Source organism: Poecilia reticulata, chromosome 13 (assembly GCF_904066995.2).
Source record: "Poecilia reticulata chromosome 13, P_reticulata-male-v2, whole genome shotgun sequence".
Lineage (NCBI taxonomy): Eukaryota > Metazoa > Chordata > Actinopteri > Cyprinodontiformes > Poeciliidae > Poecilia > Poecilia reticulata.
In genome coordinates, this window is record NC_088842.1 from 28090559 (window position 1) to 28103246 (window position 12688).

Sequence of the window (12688 nt, forward strand, 5' to 3'; positions counted from 1 at the left end):
AGATTAAGGTACTAAAAATCTATCTATTTTTTTGTCTGTGGTGTGTGTAATGCTCACAAAGATAATTAGGTTGGGACTAATTTATTGCAATTGTACGTTGATGACGGAAGACAAAACTAGATTTGTTATCGGGGCTTGTGGCGTGTTGACAGGCAGAAAAATAAACTTAATTTAAATGGCAAAAAATGCATTGAAGAAATAAATTATTTGCACCAAATAATTTATGCCAATAATACAAACCATAAATAATCACAGTTTGCTCTCTGCTCTCGTTGACCTCATTGCTTGACCTATCAAAATTTAGTTTTACAGCCTAATTTTGCTTTAAATTTCTCCACAACTTTATTCCTTCTGTTTCTAGTGTATTCTTTGGTCTTCATGATCCCATTTTTTCACTAACATTCTCTAATAAACCTCTAATGTCTTCTTTGATCAGCTCTATCCATTCAGTCACAAGGTGGGTACTGAAGGCATTTGCATTCGAGTTAATATGGATTCTAGAAAAGGGGGCCAAGTAGAAATGCACATAACACTTTCTGAAGTCTATTTGAAGAAATGTGTTTAAAATCTTACATTCTTCTTCTACTCTGTTTGTATATACCCTAAATTGTCTCACAATAGACATATTTTTTTGTTTGCTCACAAAACACTTTTAGGCCATGTATTTATTCATAGTTTGCACTCAGTGTCTGTGTAAGTGCATGCAGTGTTTGTGCTGTAAGTAATGGATGCTGGGATAGAAAGTGCTGATAGAAAAGTAGTGGGCCAGTCTTAAATGGAACTGCATCTTCTGTGGTAATATTTTTTTATTACATGCAAACATAATTTCCATTTTCTCCGTAATGGTCTAGCCTGTCTAAATAAAAAAAAAGAATTTATGGGTATTTACAATTTGTTTTCAATCATGCATTATGTTCACTCTGTTATTATGTTATTGATTCCTAGCAAGTAAACAGCACAGACAGAGAAATATTTATCAATTTTCCAATGCTGGCCCATAAAAGCTCATTTTGCACAAACTCTGCTTGTGTATGTAATGCGCCTGTGCTTTACATTATGAAGTTTGGTGGAGTGTAGCCGACTGTGCATTATGCAGGTTTTGCACACTCCTGATTAATATAAACACCGACAAATATTGAAATTCTTCAGTTTCAGTTATGTTTTGGGTAGATGGTCATAAATTAACTATTAGTTTGGTGTAAACTCATCTATAAATAGTTTACTGTCATAGAAAAAGAAGGAAGGCATTTTATTCTTACACGTCTTTAACATTATTGGGTATCCACCCCTAATTTCAAGAGTAGATATTCTAAAGGAAAATAATACTATAGAACCAAGCATTTTCAATATTCTGCTAATGTCGAAAAAACACAATTTTATAATGGTGGCATTTTCATTAAATAAGAAATGCAGTTAGAATCGCACATACATGTGTTCATGCAGTAAGTCATTAAAATGTCAAAACTAACATACCAAGACTTAATGCAGCAGAACACAGCTTTGATCCCAGTGCCCATGCACTATTCAGAATAGAAATTAATCCAAAATGAAACACTGAGACATCACATGATTTGATGTTCCACAAATCCCCTACATTTCCTCATATTTAGACATAACTCATCAGGATCTCAAGATCTTGGAAGATAGGAGACGGTACAACAGTAAATTAAGGATTTACCAGTTGGAAAATAATTGTTCATCTGCTTTTTCCTTGCTCTTAAAATTTGGTAAATTTAACTACACATTACACTAGGCCAGTATTTATTGAATAAAAACTATCCCAGAATGAAGAGGTAGTGTGTGTAAAACCGTTAACACAAACTGCTTCTACTGGAATTAAGAGGGTAAGTAGCAGGGAGGTGTTGCTAATCAAAATCACTCAAGTGACTGATCATTAGCAAGTGTGAGCACCTTTATAATTAGGTTTTGTTTTGTCAGCAATCAGGTTTCTGTTAACACAATTCAAGGGAGGAAAGACGGCAGCAATGGAGCTCTTGTTGCAGTTGCAGACAGAAGGTTTTTTTTTATGATCTTGAATAAAAAATTCAACTGGAAGGAAGGCAGTTGACAGAAATATATACTGAGAACTGTTTAAATGTTTTTGGCTAACTCACTCTTTGTTCAGTGCTTCCAGAAAGAGCAAAAAAATAAATAAAAGAACTACATCTCAGACTACTGGCACAAGTTAGTAATTATTTTGAGGGTTTGCCATGAGAAAGTATCTTCTCTCTAAGACGAATAAGTCAACAAGGCTTATGTTTGCACATTTGCATCAAAGGAAACCACAAGACTCCAAAATCCTATGCAGAAATGAGACCAAAAGAAGCACATTTGTAAATAGTTCAACTATGTCAAACTCAGAATATCAGCGAAAAAGCCAGTTGATGATTTGGGCTTGTTATTTCAGCCACAGGACCTGTTAAACTGGGAGCCACTGAACACTATGAACTCCTCTAGTTCTCTAGAGCCAAATGTGACGCCATCTCCAATGTCAAAGGATCAGTCGTGCCAAGCACAGCAGCAGATCTGCAACAGAGTGACTGAAAAAGGGAAAAAATCAAAACAGCGATGCGGCGCCGTACCTGTTAAGGCCGGCGGGAGGCCTGGACACAAACGGAGATCTGAAAATGTCTGTGGACGGATCCAAAGTTGGAAACAGATGATGTCATGATGAACGATGCGGCTTGTTGGAGTTGTGATCGAGTTTGACTCTGAATTTGACTTAGAATTTTGAAAAACGCTGACACTGATACTTTCTTTACCAAAATATTTTGTGCTGGTTTTGGTCCTTCTGTTGCTTAAGCGAAAATGAATAAACCACACATGCAGTCTATTGCCAGCTACAGAAAATCAGTCCAAAGAACATCTGATTGTGTACAGTAGTGTAGTTTTCCTGTGGAATAATTTAAAACGACATAACTCAACCATCATATGAATGGATAAATAAATCATTTTGACTCTGACTGATGAACAGCACAAGTAAAAAAAAAATAACCAAAAACTGTTTTACATGAGTTGGTTTTGCATCAGCATTTTAAGCAACTTTAAATAATTAATCAAAGTACTGTGATGGTAGGGAAAACTCATTTCATAAACAACAAAATGTTTTGTGGTTTTTCATGATGGGCTTTGGAACCATTTTTCTTTTGCAAGTATAAACATCTGTCACAACACTATAAAAAGTAAACTGCAGACTCAGTTGCTTTAGTATGATTATAAACGGTGTGAAAAGTCTTTAGACCAATCAGTGGCACTTCACTTAGATATTTAATTAGTAGCAAAAGACAGCAACCACTTATTGAAGATTATAAAACAGGCTTATTGTAAAGTGGGCCATCCCTGTTGTGTGATAAGGAGATCATTTTTAAGAAATAAAAAATTTTAGGTATTTTTGCAATAACAGTGAAAGAGGCAATGATATGTGTTTTTCTTTTTTAATTTAGAGTTAAAAACACTTTAAAGTTCTAAGTACAAAAAGTGCAGGAAAATATCAATTGGTGACATCAATGATGGGCACAGATTGAGCCACGTAGCAGCCAAACATAGAGAGGCAAAACAAAACATTTTGGAGATGGTAATTTTGTACAGACTGAAGTTTGTACAGCCTTCTAGTTATAAAACTGAGTGCAAGAGATGGATCTGTTTCTAAAATATCTATACCAAGCAAATGCCATGTCTTGTGATAAATCTACATACTTGAATAAGACATTATGCCTGAATTTAGAATAAACTGTGCTCATATTAATCTAGATTTATGCAAATTATGGCCAGAGCTGTTTGAGTTACCCAGAGGAAAAAATACCCCCTGCTGAAAGCAGCTGGTAACATGACAGAGGAAAAAAGCTTCATGGTGAATAAACATCACAGCAGAAACCATAATATAGACCTTTTTCAGTAATTAAGTAAAAGTAAAACAGGACTTGTAAAGTGTCTTTTTACTTCTCTTTTTTAATAAATGTAAAATTTGATGCATTTTTAACTTCAGTCAATCTGAATGTTAAAAGCAAGAGAAAGGTAAACTCATTTCAGAATAGATCGAAATTAGTTTCCCTTACAGGAGTTCATGGGCATATTTGCATTTCCATTTATGTTGGTGCTGGCTGCTTTGTGAATCCAGAATAGACAAAAAAAAAAAGCAAATAGCGAGAGTGAAACAGTTTTGTGAATTCCTCCCTGACTTTAGAGTAAATTCAGTACAGCACAATAGAACAGGAAGCGTCAGCAGCAAACCATAGTGCGTTAATAAATGCACTCTCAGGCAAGCAGTTTGAAATTGTTTAGACACGGAACAAAAAAACAGAGCTGCTCATTTCACTTAGCTCCACTTTGCAATTTTGCAAAACACTTGAAAGAGAACAGCAAAGATCAAGATATCTACAGTTTAGCTGTTTATTGTGATGTTAGTAGCAAGTTGAGTCATTTAGACAGCAGCTGAAAACACAAGAATATATTTCAGCTCATTTTGGAGGGCAGCCCTGTTTCCCTTGCCATCAAGTCAGGCTCATAAGTCATCATTTAATCTTTTCTTTCAGTCATTTAATGAATATAGTTCTAGTAATGATTGTTGCTCTGGAATGTTAAATCAGCACAGTTGGTAATTCTAATAAATTTAAATAATGAAACAGTAAACAGAGAGAAGTCCGAGCCAAAAGACATCGAAGGCAGACTTACAAAGCACTGTGCCGCACAATTGACTGGCATTTTTCTTTAATCTTTGCAAAGTTTCCCCAACTTCAAGGTGCCTAGGCTCTGGAAAAATTCAGTTAAACCTTTTGTCAAGCTTAAATTCTTAGAGATCCACAATTAGTTGAACATGTTAGTGTCAATATGTTGTAATTTTACTACTAACCTAAAGGTTTTTGTTTGTAACACCTAGTAGAGAGATACGTTGAAACAAACATGACCGGCTTGTGAGTTACTGTTTGCCATATTATTTAGAGCTAAAACCATTAGCAGGAGCTAACGAGAAATCAAAACAAACTGGAAGATAATGAGTGGATGCTTAAAGTGACAATGAAGCATCTTTAAATCTTTCATTCAGTAGCCAGACTTTATGGGCACATTTGCATGATCCTGATACTTACTATAAACAGCTTTAGTTAGAAACTGGAGATCTTAGTGGTTAATATTTCCAAGCAGCCGCCCAAACACCAGCTTTTTCAGTTGAGACTTTCCTCTTCATCCATTTGGTTCTCCTCATCTTCACTTCCCCTCATCATTTCTGCATTGTTTTGCATTTCAATGCTCTCCAGTTAGAATTGAAAGTGCTGAGTGCTACGTGTTGCACAAAAATTACCGTTATGAGCGAACGGAGATGGAGCTCTACCACCTAGCATACACCACCTACCCAGGATGTGTCTCAGCACAAACAACATGGCGACCTTTGTGTGAGAATATTTTATTTAAATTTATTAAAGCTAAACGGCCTACAGTATTTTTTACTGTGTTGTCTTTCTGAAATAAATGTAAAGTCTATTGTTAACACTTCTTGTGGATCTCTTTAAAGACACAAAATGATTTTCGTTCTGTTGCTGTGATCATTATGAAGTCCTTCGAGAAGATAATAAAGGCTGAGATCTGGAGGGCAACTCGGAGTCATTTAGATACTTTGCAGTTTGCTTATAGCACCGGTAGGAGCATTGATGATGCTGTTAACACCCTACTTCATCTTGTTTTGGGTTGTTTGGATGGGGAAACCATTTTCTTTGCCTGTTTATGAATTTTCAGCAGCCTTTAACTTTATACAACTCCACATTTTAGCTGCATGCTTGTATCACAGTCACGACATAAACCAGTATTTAGCTTGCTGGCTAGTTTATTTTTCTTTTTTGTTTTACAAACTAATCCGAAAGGATGAGGGTTCATGTGTTTTATCTGATGTACTTTCATCATTCACCACTTCCCCTCAGGGCTTTGACCTTTCATTTATTTTATTAAAGTAATCAATGCAAGATAACTGCATATCACTCTGAACACACTGTCCTGTCCTCACTGAGAAACATTCTGGTGACAGCATCATGTTGTGAAATCCCTCTCGAAATGAGCAAAGATGTAGAGACTCTGACTGCTGTGAAAAGGTACTTCTGCAAAGTACCTTTTGTACTTCTGGTGTAGAAATACAACAGTACATGCCACACTTTTCAGATTTTTTTGTGACTAATTTTTTAAATTTATATTAATGCAGGACTGTCTATTAGTTGTTGTATTATTAAAACTCTGATAAAACACCTTATAGTTTGTGATTATAATGTGATAAAACATGAAAAAACCCGAATGCAGAGTCCCTGCATTCAGTTTGGATCATTGTAAGTAAAGCAACAAAGGGGGGAATCAAACACTGATAAATGTTTGGGACTGTATTGACTTTTATCATTTCATTTTGTCCTCTTGATTACGTCTCTCATGAAAATTTTAATCACTGTTTACCTTTTTAAAGCCCAGCTGTTTTTGTCTCGATAAAAATGGTGTTTATTTATATTATAATGACTTATCTAGCCTCTTGTGCATGAGCAAACCTGATAATTGTGATTAGCTTCAGAGTTTCCATTGTGTAATGTTGCATCACTCTGACTGCAGAGTTATTATGGGTGTGTAAACAACTGCGCTGCCTCTGCTCATTACATTGCTTTGCACACCCAGAGGGAGAATGTACAGCGACTATGGAGCACCTTTTAGGTTTGTAATCTATTGGTTCTAGCACAGCATGAATTAGACAATAGATCAATCAGCTGGGTGTCAGAAGACAAAAACAAGAGCAGCAGCAAATTGATCAAATTAATGTCGAAGGTTGTGTCTGTCAAAGTTTAGAAGTGTAATACATTTATTTTGTTTGGTTCTCAACTGGTGTTTGTTATCATGGTCCATATCACATAAATAAAAACATGGCATTTAATGCCACATTGAGGCATTAATAAAATAAATATTTCAGGAAACAACAGATCTCTACTGCAGTCCTGTTAAAGTTCCAGGGTTTTGTGATATAAAAGAAAAGACCCTGATAAATTATTTAACTGTAAAACAAACAAATCTGTTTGAAGGAAAACAAAGTACAAATAATAAAAAAAAGTTGCAATATCCCAGCTGCATGTGTGTAAACAAAATTAAACTAATACTTGAGCTGCTATGGGACTTTAATTTCAGCGTTCTGTCTTCTTTCTGTCAGCATCCAAAATCTTCACATGAGAAGCTTTGCTCGCTCCATTTTGGAAAATTTGATTTTCTGTCAGATTTAATTGCGAACGGCGTGTGGGCCATTCCTCTCGTGAAGCCATTCTTTTGATGGGTGTTTGCTTGGACTCGCTGTGATGCTGAAATATCAAACCAAACAAACACTTGAAAGTTTTAGGCCAAAACTAAATAGTATTTGAAGCTTATCATATATTCATCCACCTCAGTTTAATATGAAGAAAAATAAGCCGAAAACATGATAGCATATTTTAGCACTGGCAGTTTTTTTTTTTTCATTTTATTTTATATTATATGCAGAACCACAAATTCAAGCTTATTTTTAAAAGAGCATAAAACTTTTCCCCACAACGTTTTTAGATTTTAGCCAACCTTGGATGTTTACTTTGACTTTAGACATTTTCATCCCTGCTACTCAGTCACATGTCGAGTAAATCCAGTACTTCCTGCTTCTCATTCAGTGTTGCTATTGGCCACTTGGGAACCTCCCTGAGCAGTTTCAAGTATATACTGTATATATTTTTTTCACCAGTTTTAATTAAATAGATTTTAATTGGAATAATTCTGGTACGGTACTTATCAAAATATTGCATTCATTGTGCCTTTATCATGACTGAAACTGGTACATTGAGATCATTTTGGTCTTTTGTAACCTCCTTCCAAACTATGGCTTCAACTAAATGATGCTGAGAACATTTTAAAAGAAAATCCTTCAGGGCCAGTCAGCCGACTTTATGTCAAGTTTGGCACATTTACTAGAATTGATGGCAGGTTTGAACTCAGAAACAGTGAGGTTTTTTCCATTTTGATTTTATAAAAAAAAATCTTTTGAACGAATATAGTAATTTATGTTTTTCATGTGAGTCGTGCAGCATATACGTTACATTATATGTGAAATGATTTATATAAGTCTGACATTTACTTTGCTGGCAATTTCAATAACTATCATGGCTGATTCTTATTGAAATGGTTGGTTACTGATCTAAAGTACGTGCATATTAAGTTATATTAACTAAATGTCACTGGAGGTACGTTTCAAAGAGTAATATAAAGACGTGTGGTTTAGTTTAATCCTGAAAAGTATATCTGAAGAATAACTGAAAAGTATTTCTGATTCTTATTTCTAAAGATGAAAATGTTGCTGTTTTTGTCTCGTTTGCATTACACGGTCCACCGTTTCTGTGTTTTCTTTTAGGTTAGACATTGGAGATAGTAAAGACTCATCTGATATTAATATATGTTTCGATTACTGCCTCGGTCAAGGTTCAGCTGAGCCAAAGTGGTACCATATGAGTACGGGGAGAAACTACAGACCTCTGATTGGTTGGAGAGAACCATCAACATGTGGTGTAGACAACAACATAATAACTGCGGTCTCGTTCTGACCAACTTCCTTGTTTTATTTGTCACAGTACAAGAACATAATGAAAACCAGAACTTTAGTCAACAGAACTGGACTTGTAAAGTTTGGCCCAGTGGAAATATAAATACATTGACATATTGGGAAAGGATTAAATAGCCCTTTGCAGATTGATAATTAAAGAAGTTTGTGATGAACCCAATCTGTTTTATCCATCTGGTATTAACTCTCCATATTACATAATAGCAATATAAGTTTCCACATTTTTCTATAAAACAGAATTTGAAAGATTATTTCTTTGCCTTTAGACAAGCTCAACACTGCTAGATAGGAATTGTAGAAAAAAAATATGCAGTATTGATTCAGCCGACTGGAATAAAACTGCAGCTCAGACGCCAGGGGCATTTTTACCAATGTCCTCTGTGCATTGCTGCTTAACTATTGGGACACGCTATAGGTCGTTAAATTTGATTTGCTTTGAAGCTACTAAGTATAGCCACAATATGTTGACCCTATTAAAATCATCGGCACAAGTTTGCAACAACAAATGCACGATGTTTACAGTTGCATCTACATACATTGGGATATCTCCGAAGGCTTAATTATTTTCATTATTGCAATTTAAAAAGGTAAACCCAAACAGATCCTTTACCCACAGAGTGATACAGTCTGGTGTTTATTTCTGTTCATTTTGAAAGTAATGGATTAGAGCGAATGAAAACTCAGAATTGAATATCTCAGACTACAGTTAAATAATTCATGACCTAAGTTATGCAGAAATGTCCCCTTGCAGAAAGGTATGTCCAAGTAATGTGCGGTTGAACTCCTTCTGCATGAATTACTGCCTCAGCATGATGTCATGTTGAGGTGATCACCCTGTGTCACTTGTTTTCCCTCTTGATAATACTCTATAGATTCTTTATGGACAATTTGTTGGACAATCAAGTGACAACATGGTTATTAAGCCGGGTAGTAGTGGCAGTGCAGTAGTGATAAAACACAGTGGAGCAACAAATAATGGTACAATTTGCCATATCATCACTTCCTGAAGAAACCTTACATTTGACTTTAGATCAATTGGATTAATTTGAAACCCCTGATTTCCAAATGCATTGGTGGGCACACTTCCTCTAACCAACAATTTTTTTCATTTAGCTCTTTAAAGATTTTCCTAACTTTCAAAAAGCTTAGTACACTTAGCTTCCACTAAATTGTTTTTTTTCTTTTCCAGATAAATTCTGAAGTTCTAATTTATTTGGCTGTTTTATAAACTTTAAGTTGACTGAGGTTTGACATATGTGTTGAAGTTTTGGTTGGACGTTTATATTTGTACTCTTATTTTGAAGTTGGAGAGGTTGTTTGCATAGCAGTTCTGCTTCCTCTCCTCATGTTTTCTGCTCGTGATGCGGTGCAGCAAATGGGGTTTATTCTGTACACAGAATGTACAGCAGTCAGTTTAAAATCTACTGATGTCCTGCCTGCTTTCTGACCGAAGCCCCACCATAGTAAGTTCAAATCAGCAATAGAGTTGGTAATACTGAAAACTAAAAAACTGAAACCATGACACCAGAAGCTGCTTAACACAAAGAATACCATATTTGCAGTTCATGTCCTTGATACCTCGGGATGTGGTTGCTCTTGAAGTGCTGATTACAGTCCACACATTATTAATCACTTCCAAAGTATTGAATGGGCTTTGCTTCCAATTCCCTAGAATAATTAGTTACCGCTGTTGCTGGTGTGCCATTTTCTGCTGCACTTTTTCCTTCCACTAAACTGTCTATTAATATAAAATTGACATTGTTTTTTTATTATTATTATATGTACTATGTTGTCTAACTTAAGGCAAAGCAAGGCATTTTTAATGGTAAATAGAATAAATCAGCTCATATTCTTAGTTTTTACTGTAGTGTGCATTTTTTGCCCATATTCCCAGAAAGAAAAAGCATTGGTTAAATGCATGCATCACCTCTGCACTGCCTTCAGGGAAACAAAAACTAAAAAAAAAGAAAAGAAAAAAAACAACAAATGCTCCGATGTCATTAGCAGGCTTTTGTTTAGCCCACAGATCACTGTCAGATTTATTTGTCTGTGTATTCAACTGGGTGGCTAACAAGCTAATCAAGTCTCTTAAATACAGAGGGAGGAGATCGGCGTTTACAGCGGATCCCCCACCAGCCAGTTAGAGGCTCTTCCCAAAACTGTCAGAAATGAAAGCAGTCGTGCACGGTTCAAGGGCTTCTAAGTAAAAGTTCCTCTTCGCAGCTGTAATACAGTGAGTGAAGGCGAAAGCAATTAACTGTGGCAGGTGGGGAAACTTCTCTGGCCATCTTCTCTCCTCCTGCGCAGACACAGTGTCTCGCCTTAGGTTGCACGTGGCTTGGGCATGAACTGGCCGGGGCCGCATTAATTAAACACAGGGAGACAGTCAAACCTTTGTGCGCGAGACCAACGGCTGCAGGACTTAACTACCTTGACCTCATTTAGGTTAAGTCTTTGCCTGTTTTTAGTGGACCTTAATAATTTTTTTTTCTTTTGTCCCAATAACGAGTAGTCTCGGAGAGATGGAGAGAGCGGGAGAGAGAAAAAGAGAAACTTTCACGTCAAGAAGAAGGGTCTTGTTACTTTCTAACGGCGGCAGATGAGAGCATGTCGAGAGGGTTCAGCAGTGTTGCTGTTTTGACACAAATTAATGAAGTGCCTGATATGTATCCGAGGGAAACGGGGAGCGACAGTAAAAATGCCTCTTCCTCTTGTGGCTATGCATTAGTTTACATTCAACAACAGCAGTGTCACGGTCATTAACCCACAGCAGGGCTGCTGTGTCCCCGTGCCCATTAAGCATTAGACAAACTGAGAGCGAAATGAAGTGTCTGCTGAAGCTTGTGTAAAGCACAAACTGTGACTCTCTGTGGCAGTGGACATTTACAGCTTGTGTAGGGCTGCGCCTGATATGGTAATATCACTAATTGCTGCCTAATTAGATGCGAGTCAGTGAGTCGTGTTTTAATACTCTTCGGGGATCGTTACTGAAGGAGGAGAAATTCATCACTTCTGACGAATGACAGTCGGGTCAGCAGGAATTTTAACGTCAAGACGGAGGGACTGATGGGACGATGCAGGAGAGCTCAGAACTAATGGTTTTTTCGCGCCGTTGTCGTGTTACTTAAGTAGAGTCATTTTCAGCATGGTGCAGAGCTGCTTCAGAAGTTAATCACACGTTAATACGAGGCTCTATGCAGAGATTTACCATTGACTAACAGCGTGAGATTGAAACCAATAAGCCTTAAAAGAGTGAAAATCTAAGTTTCATAATGGCAGAAAGAAGCTGCTGATAATCACGACTGCAAATTATTTATGATGTGCTTTTAAGTCGGGGTGGGCAGTGTGATTGCCGTGGGGTGCAGGTGTCTGACAAGAAGGAGAGCTGTTAATTTGGAGGAAACATAAAGGACCGGTTCATGCAGGAGTCATGTTGTGGCCGGGATTTTATAGTGGGCACCTTACAACAAGTGGCTCACACTCAATGTGAACGAGATCATTATTCATACAGCACACTCCAAAAGTAATTGCTGCCTGTGGTAAAAATGTAAAAAAAAAAAAAAAAGCCTCCAAATAAATTAATCTTATATATTGCATTAGCCTATTCTTACAGAAAAGTAAAAAAAAAAAATCCAACCTTTAAATTGAGGTCATTTTGTCTCTCCTCTATTTTATACTTTTGTGTTCTGGTTTGTTGGTCTTTGATTTATTAAATGCTTAAAATGAAAACTAAAGAGTAGCAGAATAATTTAGGTTTTTTGCTTATTAATTCTGAAGAGGATGAGGGAACCCTAAGCAATCCAACAGCATCTTCAAAGCAATCAGATATTTGTTGGGATCGAATGATTTTCAATTCTTCTTCAACACATTTAGCCAAGGCACAGATGAATACATCATCATCATATTTTTTAAACACTTTATTGACACCTAAAATAGCTAACTTTTCATCATCTACCCCAAATAACAGCTTCTAGTCAGACAACATGCTTGAAGGAACTGGAGCTGTCTCCAACAAAGCTGGAAGAGAACCTAATTAATTCACTGTTTGGGAAGAAAAGGCGCCATCTTGGGTTTATCAAGTCTTCTTAATAACCACCGATT

The 12688-nt window shown here is 36.4% G+C and overlaps 1 protein-coding gene across 15 annotated transcripts in view; it reads left to right on the forward strand.

Annotated features, from left to right (window-relative positions):
* tenm4 (teneurin transmembrane protein 4) overlaps positions 1–12688 on the forward strand; it is a 210990-nt gene that overhangs the window by 69320 nt on the left and 128982 nt on the right. The gene's annotated exons all lie outside the window — the stretch shown is intronic.